Raw genomic sequence first — 12,922 nt, forward strand, 5'->3', positions numbered from 1 at the left:
TAATGTTCAAGGGTAATTTGTACTCAGCTCAGTTTTCCCTTTTACACAGTCTAAGGCCCCCCAGCCCAGGGAATGGGGCTGCCCATTTTAGGGTTGGTCTTTCCACCTCAATTAACCTAATCATCATAATCGCTCACGCGTGCAAAACAAGAGGCTTAATAATCCCACAGCTACAGCTGAGGGTTTGTCTCCTAGGTGGCTCAGGATCCTGTCAAACTGACAGCCAAGATTAACCCTCCTAACATTTACTTGGGAGAGGGGGGTGGATTCTTTAAGCAGCTGCTTAAACTTTCAAAGGCGGATCTTTCTGTAGGCAATCCTCAAGCTGCTTGTCACTGCTGAGTTAAAAATGAGTGCGGGAGTTCAGGGCTTGCAGCTATGAGCTTAAAGATGAAACAGTGGTGGGGACTGGCCAGAAGGCTAAATGGCCAGTCGATAACAGTAAATACAATTATATCCTGAAGCTAAGTGGTACATGTGACTGACTAAGCTCCCATCTCAAAAGCCCAAAGTTTGGACCACTCAGAAAACACATTACTTTACTACAAACTCAAAACAACAGTAACGACACTAATATGGCCTATGAGGTTAAACCCAGATTTTCTACCCAAGTCTCATGACATCCTGAGTCCCATCATAACTAAGTGTAATTTTCATGCCCCCTTCAGTAAAGGCCTCAACTCACCAACACACCAGGCCCCTTGTTCTTTGTCTTCCTAGGATGCTCATATTAACCCTCCCTTTGTGTCTTATTTTTTCCAATGGATTTAAATCTCACATTTCCCCTTTTCTGGTCTCTGCTCTCTTTTTTTGGAAGGTGCTTTAGGGAACATGCACAAGACCTCAGGCTGCCTCATTCAAGGACCAAAGTGAGTTGGTGGTACTCTAGTTACAGATTAAAGTGAAATTTTACTTCTCAAGGGTCTGCACATGGCAAGTCAAAGACCAAGATGTGGACAGGATTTTTCTTCTGAGGATGTCTTCATGCTGCCTCTTTGCAGGCCTTTCTCTGAGTGCATGAATCTATGTCCTTAATATCTCTGTAGAAGGACTGCAGGCAGGGTGAATGACACCTCTTTTTAGTTTTATTGTTGTTTTTGTTTTCTGTAGAAAAAATGACTAGAAGCATATTCTAAATTCTTTAGTATTAGATCTTGAACACGGGAATTTTGGGGAAATATATTTCAGTCCATAACAGGCACCTAAGGATCTTAATGAATCTAATAGTGTGGGCAAAAGTGTAGTGTGGAGCCATATGGGAGACACTTGAAATATACTGGTTTTTGGAAGCAATATTTTGTTGTATAGCCTTGCTGACTTGGTGCCTGCTATGTAGCCTTGTCTGACCTGAATTTGTGAAAAACGCTCTCCTTCAGCCTTCCAAGTACTTAGATTACATATGTGTGCCAAGTCACCAAACTCTGCCCTACACTGCTCAGCCAGGCTTCTCAACTATAACTCAAACACTGGGACACTGGGAAATATATATATATATCTGCTATGGTGGTGTTCTTATGGAAAGCAGAGCATGTCTGTGTGGACACGTGAGTTTCTTTACCCCACTTCTGTATTTAGAATGCCACAACTCCTTGCTGGAATGGAGCACAAGAGGATCACAGAGCAGAATGTAGCAAATAGGGCATTATTTTGGCAGTATTTGTCTACTTTCCATGCAGAATTCTTGATCTTACATCAGTCATTTCTTCTATTCATTTTTTTTCAAACTTTAATACATTTAAACAGAGAGAAGAGGACAGGAATTCCCACCCCTAGCTAAGAAGCTATTGGCCACTGATGCTAATATTGAAGAGAAAGTCAGTTTTCTTCAGAAGTGTTGCTCCTGATAGGTAAACAGACTGCTCTGGTGAATGACACTTCACCCATGTGCCCTTTATTGTAACACTAACTGGAAAACCAAAAACAAACAAAGAGAAGAAATGGAGAAGAGAGTGTGCTGGAAGGGATGGAGGGAGGAAGGAAGGATTAACATTTTACAGACTGAACAAACTATTATAAAAACATTTACAAAGACTCTTTAGACGAGTTTCAGTTAGTTAGCCTATCATATAAGGCCTCCTCTAACTGGAGAAATAAAAAGGGCACAGACAGTGGAAGAAACGTGATGAAGGGGGAAAATAAATCAATCTGAAATGGCTTCATTATTCTTAGAAAAAAGAGAAGGAAAAAGAGGCTACACAATCAGCCTCAAGATCTGAGTGCTGTTTACCTAGGACAAGAGCAGACAAATTTTGAAAGGCTAATCAAATTCATGAATAGAAAAATTAAGAGATAGAATTAATTTATTGAAAACAGGAGGGGGCTTGCAATCAGCCCTCAAGTTAGCTTCATTTAAATACATTGAAATTGATTAAAATGTTTAAAACAAATTCACCTTAAGACTATCTTCTTCTTTAAAATTAAAGACCGAATGACTAAACTAGACTCCGCAGAGAAAAGCCAATCTGATCAGGATCATATGATGTGCACCACTTAATCTGAATCAAGGTCAATTTCTATTATGAGGAGGTCAGATGATGTGAAAATCCAGTGTCCAAGCTTTCATAACATCTCTGCAAAGAAATCTGGGTAATAGGAAAAGGGCAAGGCATGCATGGCTTAATTCTTATTTACTGCTGGGAATATACAGTCCTGATTCCCTGATATGGCTAAATGAGGTGCCTCTCCATTGATGTTACAAATACCCTTCAGAACCTCACACCAGAAAAATCAATATTCTCATATAAGAGTTTCTAGAGGCTGGGGACTTTTTTTCTGTTGTGCTAACTAACTAGTCCCAGAAAATCACATTTCTCTACCTAGGATAAAAATCCACAAAACAGTAAACTCATAGTTTTGTAAACAAAATTTTCTTGAACTTTAAAATCTAATTCATTTTAATCATAAGATGAAACTTCAAAACAGCTCATTCTCCCACTCCTATCATATTGTTAGCTGTTCTTAGTTGTAGGCTGTCAGTGTCCTCTACCAATAGAAGGCATCTCTGGAGCTGGTGCTGACTGGCTGCAGTATGTGATGTCTAACTGCACAGCACAAAACAGTTTTCATAATTGTGTGCTTTTGATGAATCGGATGGGGATGACGACCAGGTCACTTTGAAGCTGGGATGGCAATGTGCTATAAGGGAGATGTAAACATTTGTTGACATTTAAGGACCTCCAGTAGAATTCTTCACAGTAGTAAATACCCAAATGATCGTTTCTCTTCCGTGACAGAAAGACTTGCAACTACTACATATCTTAGAACACAAATTTGATATGTCTCTTCCTTGCAAGAACCTAGATTTCAGCAGTGCCCTCTGTGCCCTTGGAACCTGTGCTTTCAATAATAATTTCCACATTTACAAGCCTTAGTGTGGAACGCAATAGAGAAGTCTGACTGCTGGTGTCTGAACCCTCCTGTGCTCAGAAGCGTCACTTAAGTTCTGAGGCTGTTTTGTTGTTGTTATTGTTTGCTTGTTTTGTTTTTCTGGCAAAATATAAGACATAAAAGGGGTACCATCCACACAGAACAGTAAGCATCAGGTTCCAGGGAGGAAGTTGAGTTGCTGGTGACAGCTGTTTGACCTTGCAGGAAAGGCAGCTGTGAATGCTGATCTAGATCACAAACTTGCTACTGATAGCTAAATGCTTCAGAAGGCCCTTGTGGCTGGCTACTTCCAGAGCTTTCCATACATTAGCTCATATCATTTTCAGGACACTCCATGAGAAAGGTCCTTTGATTGTCATTGCTTTACAGAGGTAGAAGCCCAAGATAGACTGATATTAAGAATCTTTCCCAAGATCAACACAGCAAGGGGGGGCATTTTTCATATTACTGAGGTCATTTATAGCACTGACATGCTCTTATTTGCATGAAATTATTTTCTCACACAGTGATTTTTTTCTATTTTTAGTATGCTTGCCTAGGATCTTGAAATGAGTAGCATAATAGAAGAGAAAGAACACTGTACCAGGACCTACATGACTTCTATAAAAGACCTTCCAAGCCAGAAATATAATTTACACACTTTTGGTGCCACACAAATCCTCAAATTTCTTCCCATTCCTTCATTTGTGTAATTTTAATTCTCAATTAAGACATACCTAATATTCCTTATCTTTTAAGAAAGGAAGGGTTCATTGTGAATGCTAAAGTTATGTTTTAAGTTTTAATTACTATGCCTATGAGGTCCATGAAACAAAAAATGCCTCTAACCCATAAGCCCATTTGCCCAAGGACAGAAACTTTCTGAAATGCTGGATACTATTATTTATGTAAATTAACAAGCCACATGTTTTCACTCTCCTGAACAAAGTTGTTTGACCCAATTGCAGCAGATACTCTTGGTCACATGTACTTGGGAGTATACAGTCAGGGAATAAGTCAGGATATGTGTATGTGTGCCTGTGATTGGACGTAGGTGGGAGGTATGAAAGCAGGAAGTGTGCCAGGATAGATGCTGGCCCCTGATTGGACCTGGTGGGAAATAAGTGGCCTGGTGGGTTTTCCCTTAAAAGCCTCTGCAAAACATGACTTCTCATCATTTTCTGGGAACCCAGGATGGACCTGCCCAGTGTCCATCATCCTGGCTAGTATTTAACTAAAACTTGCTTCAAATTTGGCCCAAAATTGTGACAGTGGTCTTAGTCTCACCCAGTGGGAGTAAAATCATTTTGGCTCATAGTTCACAGGTACAGTCTTTCCCAGTAGGGGAAATAAAGCAGAAAGGCCTTAAGGTGATGGAGAGATATCTTAGTAGTTAAGAGCACTTCTTGTCCTTGCAGAAGACCAGGGTTCATTTATCAGCAACCCATCCTACAAATACAATTCTAGGTAATTGTTACAACCATCCTAGAAAATGACTATATTATCTGTTCTTATTAATTTCAAAAAGTTTGGATTATATAGAGAAGGGCTTCATGGAGAGGGAAGGCCCAGCTTCTGGTCTGGAACACTTAGAGCAGAGGATGGGGTTTGCCAGCCAAGCTTTGTGACAGGTAGGGACTGAGGGAATCTGGGAGAACCTGGGGGCTCTATCACCTTTGATATGTTAAATAGGCACCTCAGCCCCTTATCCTGGGGCTGAAACCCAACATCCCAGCCTTTTGTTGTTAATAAACGAATAAGGAGTGATGTAATCATCTGGGATTGCTTCCTGCTGACATTGGAGTGTCCTTACTGGGTGGCTGAAAAAAGCTGGTCTATTGGCCAAGTCCAAGAAGAGGGGGCTGTTTTGCTTGCTGTCCGGGTTGTGGAATCTTGCTTCAGGAGTTAGCCACTATCAGAGCTGTCCTGGATGAAGACTTTGAAGAAACACCTGAACCTAACAGGACGCTGGAACAGATACATATGTTGGGAGCAGAAGACAAAGTTACAGAGTTTAAGGAGAAAATGTTTTTCATGTACTATGGTATGTTGTTGGACCCTTCTGTGTGTGTGTGTGTGTGTGTGTGAGAGAGAGAGAGAGAGAGAGAGAGAGAGAGAGAGAGAGAGAGAGAGAGAGAGAGAGAGAGAGAGAGAGAGAGAGGTGGAAGAGAGAGAGAGGGGGGAGGGGGCGGGCATCAAATCATCAGAAGCTTTGTTTTCCTAGCCCTACTGAGAGGTCCAAACTCACTCCATTTTAAAATGAGATCTCTGTGTTAGGCCTAAGCTTCAGTTTTCCAGAAGCAGCAGCCATGCTTCTCAGAAAAACCTCAGGTAAAGGTCAGAACCAATCAGGAACATACAAGTATCCTTTACCATAAACCCAGCCAATCCTAACAAAGATCTAACGACGATGGCTGGAAATCCCCTAACTGCCTTTAAAAGGAGCCTTGGAGCTCCCCTAGTGGTCTTCATCATTTTGTATGAGTGGTCAACCCTTGCATGCTGGCGGTTTCTGCAGAATGAATGTTCTTTCCTTTTGCATACTATCTGAGTCTGGGGTCGTCCTCCAGCAATTCTCGAAGCCTTGCACTACTCTCTGTGAGTAATGAAGGAACTGTCCTCTCTGATAGAGCCCTTTTCCCTTAATGTTGTGTCCACACTGGGTTAGAGAAAAGAGGAAGGTGCAACTCCATGCTGGTATCCAGAGTACCCTCCTCTAGCTTTCAGCTGGCTCTCCACTTCACTGTGCATTAACAAATAGAACATAAATGTTTAATACTGTCACCACAGCCCATCAGCGGCAGCACAGTGGTAGCAACCCATTGCCTTTGTTTCTATGTGAGGGCAAGTTGTTAGGAAAGTAATTAAGACTGTACCAGAACTAGGGGGGAGGAGTTTACTGTCTGGAAAAAAAAAAGCACTCAGAAAATGAAAGCTGAGAGTGCTGGATATTAGTTCTTCCAACCCTTTATTCTAGGAAGCTTGGCTAACCTGAGATTTAGTAAGTCATCACTACTACCCAGAAAAAGCCCTCTTTCTGCCACATTGAGGATCTACTCTCCTCCCTCTCCCTCTCGAAATCTTCTCCCAGGGGCTCTAGTCAGTGAGTAGATTAGGACAAGCCTCTTCCATTTTCCTTAGCAGTTTGTGTTATGCTAATGAAGTGTCATTTTCTCCTAACAAGCCAATGATTAGTCCCCCTCAAAGCAGGGGTTTCAGCTGCACTGTGGCAGCCTACCCTGCTGCCAGACCTGTTTTTCATTTACACAGCTGCCTGTCATTTTTAGCATCAGGTAGCACTGAATTGCAAGCAATGTGTTGTCAGCCAGCCCACCCAGGTTTCTCATATGAATGCCTTTAACCTACTTCATTCTGCCATTTGGCTCAGTCTTGCTGCATCTTGAGTCATCCATCCCAGGAACCAGGGGTGGATGCTATAGAATGCTCCAGAACACCCCTCAGGAACAAGCAAGTTTCCGGAATTAAAGGACAGAATTGGCCAGCATCTCTGAGCCCCTGTGGAAACTGTTGTAACTGCAAATGCACTTGTTACAAATGAAACACTGGGAAAAGGCTGTGTCTGTGCATCTGGGCTGTGTGCCTGTGCACACATGGTGTTTACATTCTGAAGACATGAGCACCTAGCAAGAATTAATCAGCTAACAGTGGGATGCTATCGTCTTCCTGGACAAACCTGTCCTACCCTAGGGATGACAATAAGGCCACAGGAGCATGGACATTTACAGCTGGACTCCTTGCCCAAAGGACTGGGCGATCCACCACTCTCCCCCAATAATTAGGTATTTGCTGTCTAAGATTAATCAGAAAAGTTAATGGTGCAAAAAATTACATTTATAATCTAGTCTGAATACAGCTGTACTGCAAGCTAGGTTCTAAGTCCTATTAAAGTAAATGGAATTAATGGGCTGTCGCTAGCAATCTTTAGATCTATCAGTTACTAATTAACATTCTTCTGTAAAGAATAGTTTGTGGTGAGGAAAGAATAAAGTATACCTTAATAGTGGCTATGGTAAAGTTTACATTTTATTAAGGTCAGACCGCAGCAGTGGCTATGGAACACGACAGGGAACAAGAAACCTACAATTGGCTTGCACAATCATTTTTAAAGAAAATCCTCCATGTGCGTGTGCTTGTGCATGCATGTGCCTTTGTGAGTGCCATTGTTAGTTCTACACAGCCACACAAGATCATAGCTGAAGATGACCTTCTCAAGGCAAATGTTGACTTCGGCTAATAACCCAAGAACAGAGGTGGGCCACCAGCTGTAAAACAGAAGAGGGAAACTAGCTGCCCCAGAAATGAAACGGGCAGTTAGAAGCTGCTTTTGCTAAAAAAAAAAAAAAAAAAAAAAAAAAAAAAAAAAAAGTCTTGACACCTCACTTGGGCCCACAAGGTAACTAAAGGCCAAATAAAAAGCCTGTCATTTCTGCCTTCATTTGTATGGTCTCCTTCCAGCAGAGGCATTTGCTAGCCTCTGCCTATAGGAGGAGTATCTGACTGACTAAAGCTTCTCCTGGGACTCTAAACTGAAAATAGGAGAGAGAAGTCATTGTGCTCAACCTGAAGTCACCTTGGGTTCCTGGAACGTAAAACCTAGCCTGACAGCTATGAGACTCTGTTGTTACTGCTCTTCACAGTCCAGCAGGGACTCACATTTCTGGAACCTTCCCTTTCCCTTTGAGTCAGATTGTGATCTCCCACCAACAGGATGGCATGCAGTTACTACCTCCATCAAGGGGAAAAGATGGGAGCCATATTGGTCCTACTGTGTTGTTAGCCGGGTTAGCTGGCATTTGGACTCTGGCACACCCTTTGGGCAAAACAATTGGCTTGCCTAGATACTTTTGTATTATGTGGTCCTTTGTGAGCCACTGAGATTATTCATTGTTTCTAACATGAGGTACCCCATCCACACACCTCAGATGATGGCAATTATCTATGAAGACAGGCTGCAACTTGAGGCAGAAATGATCATCTGAGCACAAAATCAATCCCTTCAATCCCTTTAAATGATATCAGGAGCAGGGGCTTTCTCAGAGCACTGTATAAAACCAGAACTGAGACAAAGATTAACACAGCTACATCTTGGCTAAAGGTTGTGTTCAGTGTGTATACCTCATGCTTCCTGTCCCATTTACTCTTGCATTTAAACCTAAAATTCATGTTAGGACCACAAAACAGATTGGGCCTCACTGGAGCCTTTATTAGTTCCCCTTTCTAGCATGAGTATATTTTCTATTTGCTTTCACCATTTGTCTCTTTAACTGGTGAACTCCAGAGAGACTGTTAGCATAGAGGGTGATTCATCTGACCTGCCCTCAAGACCTAGCAGCATCTTATGTCATCACCTGCTGCCACCAGGTGCCACTAGCTGTGGACTGTAAGATAAAAGGACCCTGCCACACCAGCTCTTTTTCTTTCCGTTCTCTCTCTCTCTCTCTCTCTCTCTCTCTCTCTCTCTCTCTCTCCTTCTCTCCATCTCTCTCTCCCTGTATTTCCTAGGTGTCCCCTTTGTCTCCTTCTCTACCCCCTCTCTCTCTGCCCTCACAGCTTGATTACTGTCTCTACCCCTTCTCCATGCCCTCATTTCTCTCCCTTCCCCCAATAAACCTCTTTATATCATATCTGTTGATTGGTATCATTCCTCAGGGGCATACCTTGGCATGGGCGCCCCCACTGCATTATTATTATATTTCATAACAGAAACCAGTGGTCGAGACTCACCTTTGTAACAAAAATATGGAGGAAATATGCCATCTTCTTCTGAGAGGCTTAAACACAAGGGTTGCACTTATCACAAAAACTCCTAGCTTGCTTACTAATTCCATATCTACTATTGTCATGTTAATCTGAAGTTTGCACTCTAGTCCTTTTCACCTTCCATGTGTGTATGTGTATGTATGTGTCTTTGTACCTCAGCACTGCAGTGGAATTTTGGTTTCTTTAAAAACTCAGTTATGTTACATAAACATGTTTTTGTTTCCATTCCAGTGTGGGATATCGGGTTGCTTCTTGTTTGTTCACAGCTGATAATTGCCTCATACTGTGCATGGTTTATGCCAGTGAGTAGCAATCTTGTGCAGCCAGAAGGGTGTGGTCTTTGCCAGTTGGAATTAGTGGAGTTCTGAGAATTCGGAGAGAATATAAATACCAGAGCCCGGAGAGAGAAAGGGGCTTTGAGGAGACAGGTGGAGGAGGAAGAACACTGCATGTTTGTCCTGCTGTGTTTGCAATTTGCTGTTCCGGAACTTCTAGATATCCTGATGACTGAGATTAGTATTTCCCCGAAGAACCTGGTGACCCTAACCAGCCAGAACTAAGTCTAAAGAGGTCTACATCTCCTGTTCCTTCTACTAACGTGTGTGTGGCGGGGGGGGGGGGGCAGTTGGAAGGGAAGTAGAAGCATTAAGAAACCACAGTTAAAATAGAGTTAAAAAATAGTGCCTGCACAATACTCTAGGGGAGATGTACTCTCCTCCTCTGTATTTCAATCTTGGTCAGGAATTTTTATTCTTATTGGGGTTTTTTTTTTTTTTTGTTTTGTTTTTTTCTTTTTTTGTCTTATCTGCAAATCTGTGTCTTGTTGCATCATAGTTGAAGAAAAGTTCAGTAGCTCGTGAAAGGAGTGACTTCATATGAGTCAGTAAGCTTCTACTCACTTTATTCACATATAAATTGATACTTTGATTTCATAAAGTCACATAGGTTTTAGCAGAGAATTACTAGTTAGGAATCCTGAATGCTCCATTTTCATTTATGAAAGCAGGGGATATGACCTTCCTTCTTCCCACAGAGATACTAAGATGTTCAAGTCTTAACTTCATATTACAGATGTGGAATCTTTATATAGCTAAATCAATTATGTATGTGGAATTCAGCATACCCACATAGCCCAAGAAGTCTTATTTCTAAATTTAATTAGTTTTTAATAGAAAATAATGTTATAGTTTGTTTAATCTTCATTGTGTTTGATCATGGCTCGAATATCTCTCTAGCTTGGTTCATTTTAACTAAGCTTTATGTTGGCAAACTCACTCATTTGTTCTTTCAAAATGATTTATGTGATGCTCCAAGCAAAATGCACAGGCAAAGGGGAATCACAATTTCAAAAGCTTGTCCCTGAATGAAAAAGAAAAGAGTGATTAGCCTGTTTTCCTCATCTTGTCAGTGAAAGTGATGCTGAGATAATTTTTTCTCAGTGTGTATAATTAGTATTTCATGTAGTTCTAGGCAGGAATACTCCCATTTGAGGACAGGGCCTCAAGATGTTCAGGTTTCACAACAGCCTCTTCCACAAGGACCTCTGATTGTTACCCATTACAGTTTTGGATCAGTTTCCTCATCTGTCTTTAAAGACAACACATCACCTACTATGGGGTGGTTCTACAGATCACCAAGGCAATGAAAGCAAAATATTTTTATCATGACTAGTTCTAGAACCTAACATGTATTTATTTTAGTTCTTATTATATTACCGCAGAGTACAAAATCATAATTTATCACAAAACAGTTAAAAATTTGAACTTTTATTTATACTTTGTGTACTTGTATTTGTGTGTGTGTGTGTGTGTGTGTGTGTGTGTGTATGTGTGCATGTGTGTATTGTCCCAGCATGTATATTTGCAAACCACATAAAGGCCAGAGGAGATTGTTAGATCACATGGAAGTGTAGTTACAAACAGCTGAGAGTTCAATCCATTTACCCACAAATTTCGGGAATTCCTTGTTTTTAATAGCTGAGTAGTATTCCATAGTGTATATGTACCACAGTTTCTTTATCCATTCTTCTACTGATGGACACTTAGGCTGTTTCCATATTCTGGCTATTATGAATAAGGCTGCTATGAACATAGTTGAGCAAATTTTCTTGTTGTGTGCTGGAGCATCTTCTGGGTAGTGGAGAATGGTATATGACTTTCTCATGTACTCTGGTGCCTCACCTTTGACCATGTTCCCTGGAGGGGGAGACCTGGTGGCACTCAGAGGAAGGACAGCAGGTTACCAAGAAGAGACTTGATACCCTATGAGCATATACAGGGGGAGGAAATCTCCCTCAGGAACAGTCATAGGGGAGGGGAATAAGGGGAAAATGGGAGGGAGGGAAGAATGGGAGGATACAAGGGATGGGATAACCATTGAGATGTAACAAGAATAAATTAATAAAAAAATTAAATTGGCAAAAAAGAAGGGAAAAAACAAACAAACAAACAAACAAACAGCTGAGTATCACAGTGGCAGTGTGGGAGCTGGGAGTTGAACCTGAGTCCTCTGGAAGAGCAGCCAGTGTCTCAACTGCTGAGGCATCTCCTGCCCCTTAATAACATTTATATTGGACAGTATTGACAACACTCAGGGAAAGGAAATGAACTAAGCACTATGACCCTAGGGTATTATAAAGTACACATACAATTGCAGGTACCCAGTACTCTTAATTCTTACTGGAACAAATGCACCAGTGAGGCTGACTTAAAATCACATACCCCAATGTGTATTGACGAAGACTCTTAGTTGTAAATGTAGGCCAATAATAAACCTTTGAAAAACTGACCACAGAAGTATACATGCCAGTGTGTTTGAAGTGAAAAGCAGAAAGTGGTTAAATGCATAGCTCAGGCTGGCCTCAGTGCATGATGCTCCTGCCTCTACCTCCTTCACCAAATCGTACTGGCCTGTGTCACTACAAATAGCCAGAAACAGGTTAAAACACCAGGATGGAGGAAGCACACAAAGGAAGAGCTTCAGGATGATGCGGGGTAGTCTGCTTCTTCTGAGACACGGATGGATTGAAGCACACAGTTACTGACGAGGCAGCTAATGAAGGAAATGCTACAAACTCTTCAATTCAGCCTGCGGTTCCCAGCACACCTGGAACTGATCAGGTTCAGGAAAGCAAAGGAGCTGTTCTTAGGGCTGCTGATATTCCTGTGTGTGCTATGCACTGCCATCACAGCATGGCTGGCTTTCTGCACCTTTCCATAGGACCGCTTTTGGGGTGACCTATCCAATTAGCCCAATATAAAATACTGGCATTAAAAAAGGAAGTTCTTTTTTCCCTTTTCATAGAATGCTGAAATAAAAAATAACAAAACTGTCTCTAGCCAGGCGGATACATGAAAACTATGTGTTACCTGAATTAGAAAAGATTAGATTTATTTTAAAATATCTGAAATCTGGGAAGTAAACATATCCCGTGACCTTAAAATGACTACAGAAAAGGACGGGATTGGTAGAAATCCAGGCAGCTTGGAAATCGCCTGGCTGAGGACTTCAGAGAGAAACTTTGAGTCATTCCCCAGGAAAACATATTGACAGTTGGCACTGCAGATTCTGCTCCACAGGATGCTCAATGATGCCTATTCCAGGAAAACCAGCAGCCTGCGACAAACAACATCCTGGGAGGTGACAGAAGATCTGCTTCTAGATGGAGACTGCGGCCACTGCTATGCTGTCTCCTCCTGAGCAGAGGCAAAAACTCCTGACACTTCCGAATGATCTGTACCCACTTTACCCATCTCCCATGCTAGGTCTGAAAGGG

General features: G+C 41.7%; 1 protein-coding gene across 7 annotated transcripts in view; it reads right to left on the bottom strand.

Moving 5' to 3' along the window:
* Positions 1–12,922, bottom strand: part of ZNF385D (zinc finger protein 385D) — an 897,446-nt gene that overhangs the window by 187,185 nt on the left and 697,339 nt on the right. The window lies entirely within an intron of this gene.

Source organism: Acomys minous, assembly GCF_964271855.1.
Source record: "Acomys minous genome assembly, chromosome: 9".
NCBI classification, from domain to species: domain Eukaryota; kingdom Metazoa; phylum Chordata; class Mammalia; order Rodentia; family Muridae; genus Acomys; species Acomys minous.